We start from the raw sequence: 12,758 nt of genomic DNA on the forward strand, positions 1-12,758 counted from the left end.
TCCGGTTAAGTTTTGTTCTGAGTGAGGGAAAATTTATATAGCATTCTTTTTTCAGTTAAATTGTGGGCGATCACAAATCCCAGTTTATGTACATAATGGTGTACATTAACAGGCAGACATCCATTTCTTTTTTCCCATGCAAGAGTTATCCCAAGTAAACTGGGGTGATCCCTGTTCTTTTTTTTGAATGTACAGATCTTCAGCATGTGGCTTTGTTACTGTATGGCTAACACATTCACTAAATCAGGGAGCAGACATTATCATGGATAAAAAAATGCAAACTCAATGTTTAAAAGCACATTTTTTTTGATGATGCAGCTTTTGTTCATGTTTCAGTATTTAATATAATGTGTCTGTGAGTTTCATTCATCTCCTAAAAGGGAGATCATTTTTGATGAGCAGACACTGCAGTGTGCTAATTAAGTTATCATTCACGTCAGTGTGTGCTTCATAAAATAATTGATGTCCTCTGGAGGCCTTTTTAGAAAAGGTGATATGAATGAACTGATGAGAGCAGACAGCAGAGACAGCAGGGTCTAATGATGTCACAGACAGTGAAACCAGTGTAAATATTAAACAAATTTCATTCTGCTATATACCTTTTAATGCAGTCTGTAAATCTGTGCATAATTCTAATCTAATTATGACATTGGTGATAAATGAGTAGGTACTACTGGGATGGTCTCTGTGTTTGTATTTCTTCTAATTTTTATTTGTTTAGTTGTTTATTTTTCATTTCAGTAACACTATGACAATAGTCATGGCTAACTAACTCACTACATATTAAAATATTTGTTGTATTATTTCAATGCAAACCTAGCAGTTTAAATCATTCATCTGCTAAAAAGATAGCCTAATCCATCAACAATGCAAAAGAACATTGTGGAAGTGTAGTAGGTGGTCCAGTGGAGATCACTTGATCTATCTTTGCTTTGTTTAAAGACTCAAGAAATAATTATCTCAACTATTTTTTTGTTTTCTCTCTTGAATCTGATGCTATGGACTTTGTTTGTGACCATCTAACAGAATATGCAGGTTTGGAAAATCAATATGAAGTAGTTCCTGCGTTGCATACAGGATTGGCTCCAGGACTTTATGACACTGGATAAAGTGAATTATGGAAACTGATGGAAAATTAAATAAGAAATGATTGAATGAATGAATTTATTTTTTTATACTTTTCAAGATGGGAGCTGCACCAATTCTGAAATATCACTGGATAAGTTTTTTCAATATTTACCACATTATGTGTAAAAATGTGAAGCTTCCATCACATATCAATATTCATTGCTTTTCAGTATGAAATGTGAACATATCTAACTGGTCTCATCTCATCATTATAGTTCTATGCCATAGAGGAGCAATACACCAGAGTAAAATATTTAATGATGGAGTCTATAATGTGAACTTCAGCAAAGATGCTTCTGCTATTACTGAAACTAAAACAGTGTCTAATGAATGCATTGTTGAGACCTTCCATTTTTTGAGAATGCAGATACATACACTGTATTCTTGTCAGTACAAATGGCAATACTATCACTACTACTATTACTACCACTGCTGTTACTAATGTTAACAAAAAGGCTGTAAATGAAGGGATGAGTTCAGGACTCATCAGTTGTTGGGTTACAGCACAATCCTTCATAAATTATACTGTACCCTTTTTGAATATAAAAGTTCAAGGAAGTGCCTCAGCAAATCTAAACACTCTTTAAAAATCAGTCCATATTAACAGGTGTCAGGCCAAAGAAAAGAAAATATGCCATTGTCTCATTGAATGTCTTTCTTGCATTGAAACATAGAGTTACATTGGTCATTAATTTATTACAACAATGTTCCTTGGTGCTCATATTCCATTTAGGGTTAATTACAATTTTCCAGTCATTCCTGCCATTAATTGAAAATAAGAGGTCTGACAAACAAGATGAGACCATTTCGTCCATTTACTTTGCTTTGTTAACTAAAGGTTATTTTGTCCTGTTATCTTATTCATATACTTTTAAAAAGTTGTCAAGTTTTGGTCAAATGATCGGTTGAAGCCTCCCTGCACCCACTGTATTGGATAAATCTGTTTAATAGAACAGATATATAGTACATATGGACAGATCAATTAATGATTTGTTAAAAATAAATGATGATACTACACAAGAAGAGTTATACTTACTTGTGAAGTTTCCAATAGAATTTCAAAGCCCAAACTGAATGATACATTATGAAAAACACTAGTAAAACAAGCTCACCACTGGCCAAATGCATTTCTCCATCTTTGTCAATCTAACATTCTATATCCCGTAATTGACACTTAGCAGATGCCACTGTTCTTCCTCTTTTTCCCATTATGGTGTTTTTGTCATGTTATTGGCCAGCAGGTGTCGCTGGTCTTCTTTTTCTTTTCCCCATTTCACTTTATTTACCTATCACTTGGCCAACAAGTGCAGGTCAGTTTAGTGAGTTTGCCGCTACCTCAGATTTTTTGACTTACTGGAATGTGTTAGGTCTTTTGATCAAGACCAAGATCAAGATTCTGATCCCAATAGTTTATGGGTAATCAAGTGACAGTTGGACAGACATCAGAATTTTAGATATATATAAATTTCCAACTTCCTGAAAGGGCACACATCTAATAAAGGTAGTTTTCTACTCCAAGCTGTGCTTCCTTTTATAATAAAAAAGTTTACCAAAACTAAAGGCAAGTTAGTCCATCATGTGAACTTTCCTGACCTCTCCAGGGGCCTCATGTATAAGCGGTGCGTATGAACAAAAATGTTGTGTACGCCCGTTTCCACACTCACATCACGATGTATAAAAACTAAACTTGGCGTAAAGCCACGCACATTCTTACACCACCTCAAACCATAGTGTACGCAGGTTTTCGACTTGGCTTTGCAAACTGGTGGCACCCAGTCAAAGCAGTTCTACTATTGCTGTGTGGTTTACCTTTTTTTTTAGATTCACATCCCTGATGCTACTTTATCAAATGCACTGACATTAAACCCATATCGTTTTTTAGTTTAAGGCATCTGATTTTAATCAACCTGTAGCCATGTAATGATGCACGAAATGGCCAAAGTATTCCAAATACTAAAGCTGCACCACTGAATATTTTAACACAACGTGTCTGAGTGTGGAATCAGAGCTCTACAGCAGCTGATTGGAAAGCTCTTCTGCAGATCATGTCAAGAGCAGAGAGAATTCTCGGGGTACAGCTTCTAGTAAACGCTTCCTCTGCCATGTGTACGGTCTATTGGAACTTCTCCCATTTGGCAAATGCTTCAGAGCCTTTCCTGCACGAACCTCGCGGTTTAGAAACAGTTTCACCCCAAGAGATATAAACGCACTCAATCAGTTCATCAAGTGCTCCCCGTTCAGGGATTGTTCCTGCCTTGCACTGTATGCTTGCTGGGACTGGCAAGACCCTGGATAGAGAGATGGATGGAATAATTAAACATGTACTATGAAGATATTTCAATGTTCCTTAAACATTTTAAAGAATCTGCATTCTAAGCTTACAGATGGCTTGGCATGTATTAAAGAGCTGATTGTGTGGCGATTGGTTACTTGGAGAAAGAAAAGGAAGGACAGGAATTGCGGGTTAGTACATTTGAAAGAGACAGTACTGCTGCAATAAATTATTTCATCGAGGGTCGTGCACTGCGCAGAAAGCTTCTTGCAGGAGGTAGGAACAATCTCTGGATGAGGCGCCAGCTCGTCACTAACATTGCACCATGTTTAATACAAGCTTTAAATCATTTCATCATGAAAATGATATCAAGTATATATATTAGTATTTACATTGTTCAGAGAGCTGTAATATCATGAATGTAATGTATTCTGTGTCATGTCAGCATAAGAGAAAGCCTGCTTAAGAAGCAAGTAGTGATTCAAACACATAGAAGAACATACAGAATACGCAGCATTTAACGTGCTACTTTAGTTACAAAGGGATTTGAGAAACTAGTAAATTAAAGGATTTTAAGATTAAGTTTATAATGTTCTGCTTTAATGACAAAATAAATTGCATGATTAAAGTGGAAATTCTGAAATTAAAGTTGACATTCCGAGCTTTTTTCCCCACTGTGTCCCTATTTTTTTTTTCTCTGTACCCAAAAAGCTTCCATATGACACTCAGATGATGGACTACGACTTGCCTTTTCATGGCAACTTTCATATCTGACCATTTCTGTAACTTGGGCGGCATGGTGGCACAGTGGCAGCGCTGCTGCTGCTTTGCAGTTAGTAGACCCAGGTTCGCTTCCTGGGTTCTCCCTGCGTGGAGTTTGCATGTTGTCTGCGTGGGTTTCCTCTGGGTGTTCTGGTTTCCTCCCACAGTCCAAAGACATGCAGGTTAGGTGCACTGCCGATTCTAAATTGTCCCTAGTGTCTGTGTGTGTGTGTGTGTGCGCCCTGCAGTGGGCTGGCGCCCTGCCCGGGATTTTTTTCCTGCTTTGCGCCCTGTGTTGGCTGGGATTGGCTCCAGCAGACTTCCGTGACCCTGTAGTTAGGATATAGCGGGTTGCATAATGGATGGATGGACTGTGCGACTTTATGAACTTGAACTTTTAATCAACTTCCTTTTGTTGTTTATACAACTGCTTAAACCAACAAATAGTACGTTTTTCCTTGCCTCCACTTGGCATTCGCTGATATTCTTCTTTTTTCCCCATGCTTTTGCCATTGGCTTTTCACAGAACGCTGAATTTAAAGGAATATTTACATTAACTTGCATATTCAAAGAGGCATAATTCTGGGAAGAGACTGGGAGGGGCGGCAGGCCCGCACACAAGCGTTATATTTCATGCAGACCGGGATTTATTAATGAAAGTGTGTGGAAGCTGGCTTAGGTTAGGTTTTCTGCTTCTAGATTTTTTTGTGCGTACACACATTTCGACTTTTGTCCATACACTATGTATTAGTGTGAATTCTATGCATGGCCTTATGCATGAGGCCGCAGGTGTCTGGATTTCATTTTCTTTATGAAGAGAATATAGAATTGTAATTTTCCATTTGCAGTCTATCTATCTATCTATCTATCTATCTATCTATCTATCTATCTATCTATCTATCTATCTATCTATCTATCTATCTATCTATCTATCTATCTATCTATCTATCTATCTATCTATCTATCTATCTATCTATCTATCTATCTATATAACATGCTACGGGTTTTTCACCCCTGAGCTTTGAAGCTTGATCTCAGTCTCAGTCGAGAGCTTAAGCAACTCTGTAATAGAAATGTGCAGTGCCCAACACAGTGGCATAGCAAAAAGAAAAGCAGCACTGGATCAGAGGTCTGCATGCTTCCTAGTAGTATAACTGATGTGTTTTAAGACATTCCAGGTAAGGAAGACAGAAGTTTCAAGGTAAGGTAGCTGCACTTACTAATCATGGCAAAACGATGCATGTGAATTAGCACATGCAAGTCAGAATTTCATTGTACTCTGTATATGCAACAGTACCCTATCAACCTATAAGCTCTGTATAAAGATGAATATGAAGAGACAGGAAGTCATGTAAAGAGAGTGAAGTAAGGCTCAAAAACAATTATCAATAAAAGGCCAAAACTCTGAATGCTCTAATAGCAGGTATGTGCTTGGTTTCATATTCCCTTAAATTGAACCCTTTATTTGCTTTATTCCTGTGCTGCAGGTTTGACTGCTGTTTATCAGGTGTGACAGATGGCCGGGGCCTTTGCCCAGCCGGGACACCCCATGATAGAAGGACAAGGGGAGACAGCATTTGCAAGGCACTATCTCCCCTGGGAAGCTGGAGGGCAGCCCTCCCACAGGGCACGCTGGCAGTTTAGTGCAGCCCTGTTGGGTTTCCTTGGGGGATGCTTAGGGGGAGCTACAGAGTCTTTTCTTGAACTTCCATCACACCTGAGAGTGATTCCAGGAAACGGTAATAAACCACCTGGAGCACTCCCAGGAGCAACATAAAAAGGGCCGCCTCTCTCCATTCGGAGAGCCAGAGTTGGGAGGAGGTGGTTGAAGCTGGAGTGGAGTGGAATGAGAAGGAGAAGGAAAGGCTTCTGGTCTGGACTGCATATTTGTACTTTGGTGCTTTTGCGCTTTGCCTTGTGTGCTTTGCTCTGTAGTGGGGAGCAAAGTAAAAGAGCTGCCCCATTTAAATAAACTGTGTGCTGTGTGGCAAACCCGTATCCTGCCTGTCTATGTTGGGTTAGGGCAGCCGTATGTGCCCTTTGGCTTCACACATTCATCAATTCCAATTAATATTTTGTAATTATGGTAAAGCAGTTTAATTTTTTCTGTCAAAAGGTCTGTACTTCAATCGTTCTTTAATTAAGAAATTATCCAATTTTAAGGACATTATGTTAAAGTAACAGCTAATATTGCTTTTATGTATTATTCCTTGAATAAATTATGAAAACAATAATCTAGCTTGTCTATTAAAATCCATCCATTCATTTTATAACCCGCTGAATCCGAATACAGGGTCACGGGGGTCTGCTGGAGCCAATCCCAGCCAACACAGGGCACAAGGCAGGAACCAATCCTGGGCAGGGTGCCAACCCACCACACAACACACACAAACACACCCACACACCAAGCACACACTAGGGCCAATTTAGAATCGCCAATCCACCTAACCAGCATGTCTTTGGACTGTGGGAGGAAACTGGAGTGCCCGGAGGAAACCCACGCAGACACGGGGAGAACATGCAAACTCCACGCAGGGAGGACCGGGGAAGCGAACCCGGGTCACCTAACTGCGAGGCAGCGTCTATTAAAATTATACATTTAATTCACTAGAACATATTTACTATTTTTTCTTGAAACCAGTACCCATTAAAGTCCTGTCCTTTCACTAACCATGCTCCTGCTTTTCCTTCTCACAAAATAAACCAACATTTTGATATATATTTGTAATTATCACAAATTTAGTATACTACATGCCAAATTAATAGCGATGACGTAAAGAAAAAAGTTGGCTAGATATTCACCAGTACCTTCTTAATTAGTGGTTAATTGTAAGATATACCTATACACAAAACAAATGCGTACTTTTTTTATTTTTTATTTTTACCATGAATTACTCCTGAAAAATTATGCTTTAGTTATGAAAGTATGTGAAGGAAAACTTATCCTGCTACAGCTCAGCATGAAGCCTCCTGTTACACCCCAGGGGACAAAAAATGAGCACTCTGCACAGTGGGTAACACATTAATGGATTTTTCTGCACATTGTATAAAAAAATGTTATATAAATACATATTTAGAAAATAAGGATTTGTTTGCCACAGTAATGGAATTTTCTTGCGGTTTAAGTTTTTAGTTCATGTTACTCAGTCCATTCTTTTAAAATGCTGAATGCACAGAGTGATACTGACAAAAAGGATAAATTGAAAAGATTATCATATTTTGAGATGGCTTCTGATTTTTTCACATCAATTTGAGAATTACTGATCTGTTTAGAAATAACGGTAAAACAGTGCTTACCATGTTGATTATATGCTATTAAAACAAAAGGAATCTTATTTATTTTAAATCCTATTAGGTGAGCTCATAGAAGGGAAATATGACTTTCCAAAAACACCTGTTGGTAATTGTCCTTATTGTTAAACTAATATCATAATCAGGAAAACGTAAAATATTTCTGTCCACCAATTTTCTTACCCATAATATCTCATTCAGGACTGCTGGAAATAAATACATGACAAGGCAGGAACCAGTGATGGATAAGATTGCAGTTTATTGGGGAACCAATGTAGCTACATTCATGCTGGATCAATGAAAAGACCATTGAGCCAACGGAGGAAACCAAACACCTCAGCAGAAACTCACATGCACACTACAGACAGAAGGCCCCATACTCGAGAGCTGTGTCATTAAAGCAACATCATGGCATTCTTGTAAACACTTGCACTTTCATTTCAGAATCTGTATACATCATTGTTTGATCTTCGACTGGTAAAGAATTCAAGATCGACTTTTGCTGAAAGCAGTTAATTGAGGTGAAAATAAAATAATTTACTTTGAGAATACAGTAATCCCTCCTCGATCATGGGGGTTGCGTTCCAGAACCCCCCGCGATAGGTGAAAATCCGCGAAGTAGAAACAGTTGTGGCAAAAAATTCATCATCAGAAGGCTTTTTACCTAAAAATAAAGGCTATTAGGACTCGAGATAGACAGACAGAGTTTTAAGGCTTTATTGCAATAAATCAACCACACGGACTCAACCCAATTCGGCCGAATGAGATTGAGCCCCGAACATTACAGCAATTGAAATTTTTATGACAATTTCTTATAATTTTTACCTCGTTCGATTAGCTCATTCTGCACCTGGTTTTACTGTCCATTATTCCTCTTGGTGTCTGTTCGGCTTATTTTGATTGGTTTAAGACTGGGTGGATGGCTTCCTCTTACCATCTTTGGGCTTTTCTTATGTAATTTCTGATCTTTTCTGACCTCGCTCGAATGAGCTCTCTTGCCCATCTTCTCTGACTCCCTTCTACTCCTGTCCGGCCGAACCTTGAGTTTCCATGGGAACCCTTATTATCTCCTTACTTTCCTATCATTTTCTCTAACTGGCCAAGGCTTCAATTCCATATATGGGTTTCCTTTCATCATTTCCTTTCTTAAACCTTCCAAACTTTTTTATAATAGTGACCTGAAGCTTAAGCTTTAATTAAAAAGAAGTATAGTATGTGCTTTCATTTAATTATTGCTTGCAATGCTTGATTTGTCTTAATTTCTACACTAAAGTTAATTTCTAATATATTCTTCTAATATTTTTGCTAATACCTGAATTTACTAAGATTTTCTCTTCATGCATTATGTCAGTGTGACCTTTTTTCTGCTGATTCACCAATCCAGCTGGTATTTCTATGTGCCTTTCAGAGCCATCTTTATCGCTTCCTAGCTTTGAATTACAGGTGTTCTCAAACTCTTATCTTGTCCTAAACTGGTTTCTGTGCGTCAATTTTCTGTTCTTTTCTTACTCTGGAAATTTTACTGTAAGCCTAAAAAATAATGCAATATAACTGATTTTTTAATTAACTATTTGCTCGACCTATATTATTTGCTTAACATTCTAATTTATGCTTAATCTAATGTTTTAGAAGCTTTTAATTACTTTTTATGGCTCTTTATGTTAATTTGCTATCCTCTTATGCTAATATAAAAATTTTCCTTCTACAAAACCATATGTTTGTATGGTTATTTTTATATATTTTAAGCCCTTAGAAACTCTCCCACACTGTTTATAAATATTCTCCGCCCAGTTATACAGTAAACCCTCGTTTATCGCGGTTAATCCACTCCAGACAGATAAATGAATTTCCACGAAGTAGGATTCTTTATTTATAAATCTAATAGTTTCGCAGTTAGAGCATTGAAAACCTGTTTACGACCTTCTAAATACATTTTTTTAACATTATTACAGCCCTCTAGACATGAAATAACACCCTGTAGTCAAAAGTTTACACTGTGCTCCATAACAAGACAGAGATGACAGGTCTTTCTCACAATTAAAAGAATGCAAACATATCTTCCTCTTCAAAGTGCGTGTCAGGAACGGAGAATGTCAGAGAGAGAGAGTAAAGTAAACAATCAAAAATCAATAGGGCCGTTGCGCTTTTAAGTATGCAAGCACCGCGATAAAGCGCCGCAATGAAGGGATCAATGTGAAGGTAGCCGTTCAGCATTTTTAGAGGAGCATCCGTATCTTCTAAGCAAACAGCCCCTGTGCAAACAGCTCCTCTGCTCACACTCCCTCCGTCAGGAGAAGAGAATGTCAGAGAGAGTGACAGAGACAGAGAAATGCAAACAATGAAAAATCAATAAAGGCTGTTAGAGCTTTGAAGTGTGCGAAGCACCGCGCGGGAAGCATATCGTATATCAGGAGGAGTTTTATTTAATATGTAATACGTTCTCTGATTGGGTAGCTTCTCAGCCATCCACCAATAGCGTCCCTTGTATTAAATCAACTGGGAAAACAAACTGAGGAAGCATGTACCATAAATTGAAAGACCCATTGTACGCAGAAATCCGCGAACCAGCAAAAAATCTGTGATATATATCTAGTGTCAGAGGTGCCAGGGGCGACCACCCGGCCAGGACGCCATGAAGGACCGGAAGAGGGCATGCGCCCACCTTGGATCACGTGGGGGCTGCCACCCTGGTTGCTTTGGGGGCCACAGGTACAGAGCTTTGAAGCTCCACCCTGTAGGGGCCCGTGGACACCGCCAGGGGGCGCCCCCATGCCTTTGGAGCCCTGGACCTCAGCACTTCCGCCACACCAGGAAGTGCTAGGGGGAAGAAGAGCAGGGACACCCGGAGTGCTTCCAGGGATGCAGCCGGCACTTCCGCCACACAGGGGCGTGTCAGCGGGTGATTGCCGGAACCCACCTGGAGCACATCCGGGTGATAATAAAAGGGGCCGCCTCCCTTCATTCGAGGCAAGAGTCGGGAGTGGAGTGGACTGAGCTGGAGAAGAGAGAAGGAGGCGGTCTGAAGAGAAAGGCATTGTGTGGCCAGGACTTTGGGGACTTTGGGAGTTTGTTGTGCACTTTTCAACTGTATATATTTGTAAATAAACGTTTTTGTGGGTGAAATGAATGTGTCCGTCTGTCTGTGTCTGGGCCAGTCTCCACACTAGATATGCTTACATTTAAAATGCGCGATGGAGTGAAGCTGCGAAAGTCGAAAGTGAGGGATCACTGTAAAGAAATATCAAGCTGAAACAGCAATTGCAATTGTCTGGAAAATTCTCCTAAACACTACTTCTGCTCCTTTCCTACTTTATATTAATAAGATAACAAAATATTCTCTAACCCATTTAATCCAGTTTGTTCTGCCAACTAGTTAAACACAAAAAAAATCTGAAGGATCCTGGCGGGAAAGAAATTCTTTGGGTTTCTCATGGCGGCAAATTGAGATTTTCAATTAATATTACTTACTGCTGTCTGAGGTTTTGTCATATTTTTTTTTAATTAATTGTACTAATTGTTTTGATTTGTCATTGCCAAGTTGTTTTCATTTTCTTTCTCTTTTTGGTGTTTGTGGTGGCACTTTGGCTGTCGGAAATGGATTTTTCACCACATGCAGTATAATAGAATAAATTCCTAGTCTTCAAAGATCTGAATAAATCTGTTACTGTTTGTCAAAGGAGTCATTTTTCAGAATACAGCTGACCAATGACAGTTAGACTCATGTCTGCATAGGACACATTCATCATGGATATGTTGAGAAACACCATACTTTTATTCTTTTTCTTTTCGGTGAAAGATCTTCAGATTAAACAGGGTACACATCTGGTGTTACAACACTTTATATTTCTCAAGTGCTTTACTAAAAAAAATATATATATATATATATATATATATATATATATATATATATATATATATATATATATATATATATATATATGTACAGTATATATATTGTTGTAGAAATAAATGATAACCACAAATAAAAACACAGTTGGGGAATGACCCCCTATAATGTCCAGCAGACGTAACGAAAAAAAGCGATTGAAAATGATCAAAACAAAAGTATTTGACAGTATACATCAGGAATATGGTGATATTTATACAAAAACATGGCTGACGGAAGTCATGTGGCAGGAGATGGCGTCAGAACTGTTGGACAGAAGTGAAATCCTCATTGGGAGACCGGAAGTGATTTTATCTTGGTTGCAACGGAAGTGACGTCATCATTGGGAGACCAGAAATTACGTCATCATTAGGAGACGGAAGTGACATCATCATCTGGAGTTGAGAGAGGAAGTGACATTGGTAGCCTTTTTGTTAATCCGGAAGCTGTGATGGTAAGTGAATGGGGTTATTGACCTTCTTTGGATCTGATGAAAAAGAGAGAGAGGCGTTAGTACCATAAACCATGTTTCAATCACCTCAGGGCTTGTTGACTGCCTCCTAAGTGCACGTGTAAATGGGCCCAGCCAGGACACCGATGCTATGGAGGAACTGGGGGAACCAGTGTGGACAGAACACTACCTCCCACAAAACACTAGATGGCAGCCCCCCTGGGTGGCAGCCGTACCTCGGACTCCCACAGGTCTTCATGGGAGATGGCGTTCGATACAGCCCTGTTTGGGATCCGGGGGCTATGCAGCTGTTCCTGAGCCCAAGTGGGTGGTTCTTCTGCCACAACAGGAAGTGCTGCCAGAAGTAGGGCAACCAACATCTGAAGCACATCCGGGGCTTTATATAAGGGACCAGTGGACAGTACTTGGAGACCGAGAGTCAGGTGGAAGGTAGACGAAGCTTGCCGAGGAGGAGTGGAGGAGAAAGAGAAGAGGATTTATTGTATTGTGTGCTTTTCTGTTGGTGAGACTGAGTTGTGCCTGTGGGAAACGGGGAAGGTGTTTCCCACGTGGTGAAGAAAAAATAATAAAAACATCTTCGCTTTTTTTTAGTGTGCCTCTAGCATCTGCCTTTTTCGGGTTGGGTGGCTGGCACGCCCCCTAGAGTTGTTACTATATATATATATATATATATATATATATATATATATATATATATATATATATATATATATATATATATATATATATAAAATGTATATACATGTTTTGTGTGTTGTGTGTGTGTGTGTACATTGTGGCCTACAGGCAATACTATCCACCTGCATAGCCACAGCACAATACGTCACCACAGTTTTAGACCCACAGTTGTAGACCTGCAGTCACAGACCCAAAAGTGACATCTCCGTCGTTTAAGGACTGACTTCGTTAAATTACTTTTGGAAGATTTTGGCAGGTCTCACCAAAGC

This window comes from Polypterus senegalus, chromosome 7 (assembly GCF_016835505.1).
Source record: "Polypterus senegalus isolate Bchr_013 chromosome 7, ASM1683550v1, whole genome shotgun sequence".
NCBI classification, from domain to species: domain Eukaryota; kingdom Metazoa; phylum Chordata; class Cladistia; order Polypteriformes; family Polypteridae; genus Polypterus; species Polypterus senegalus.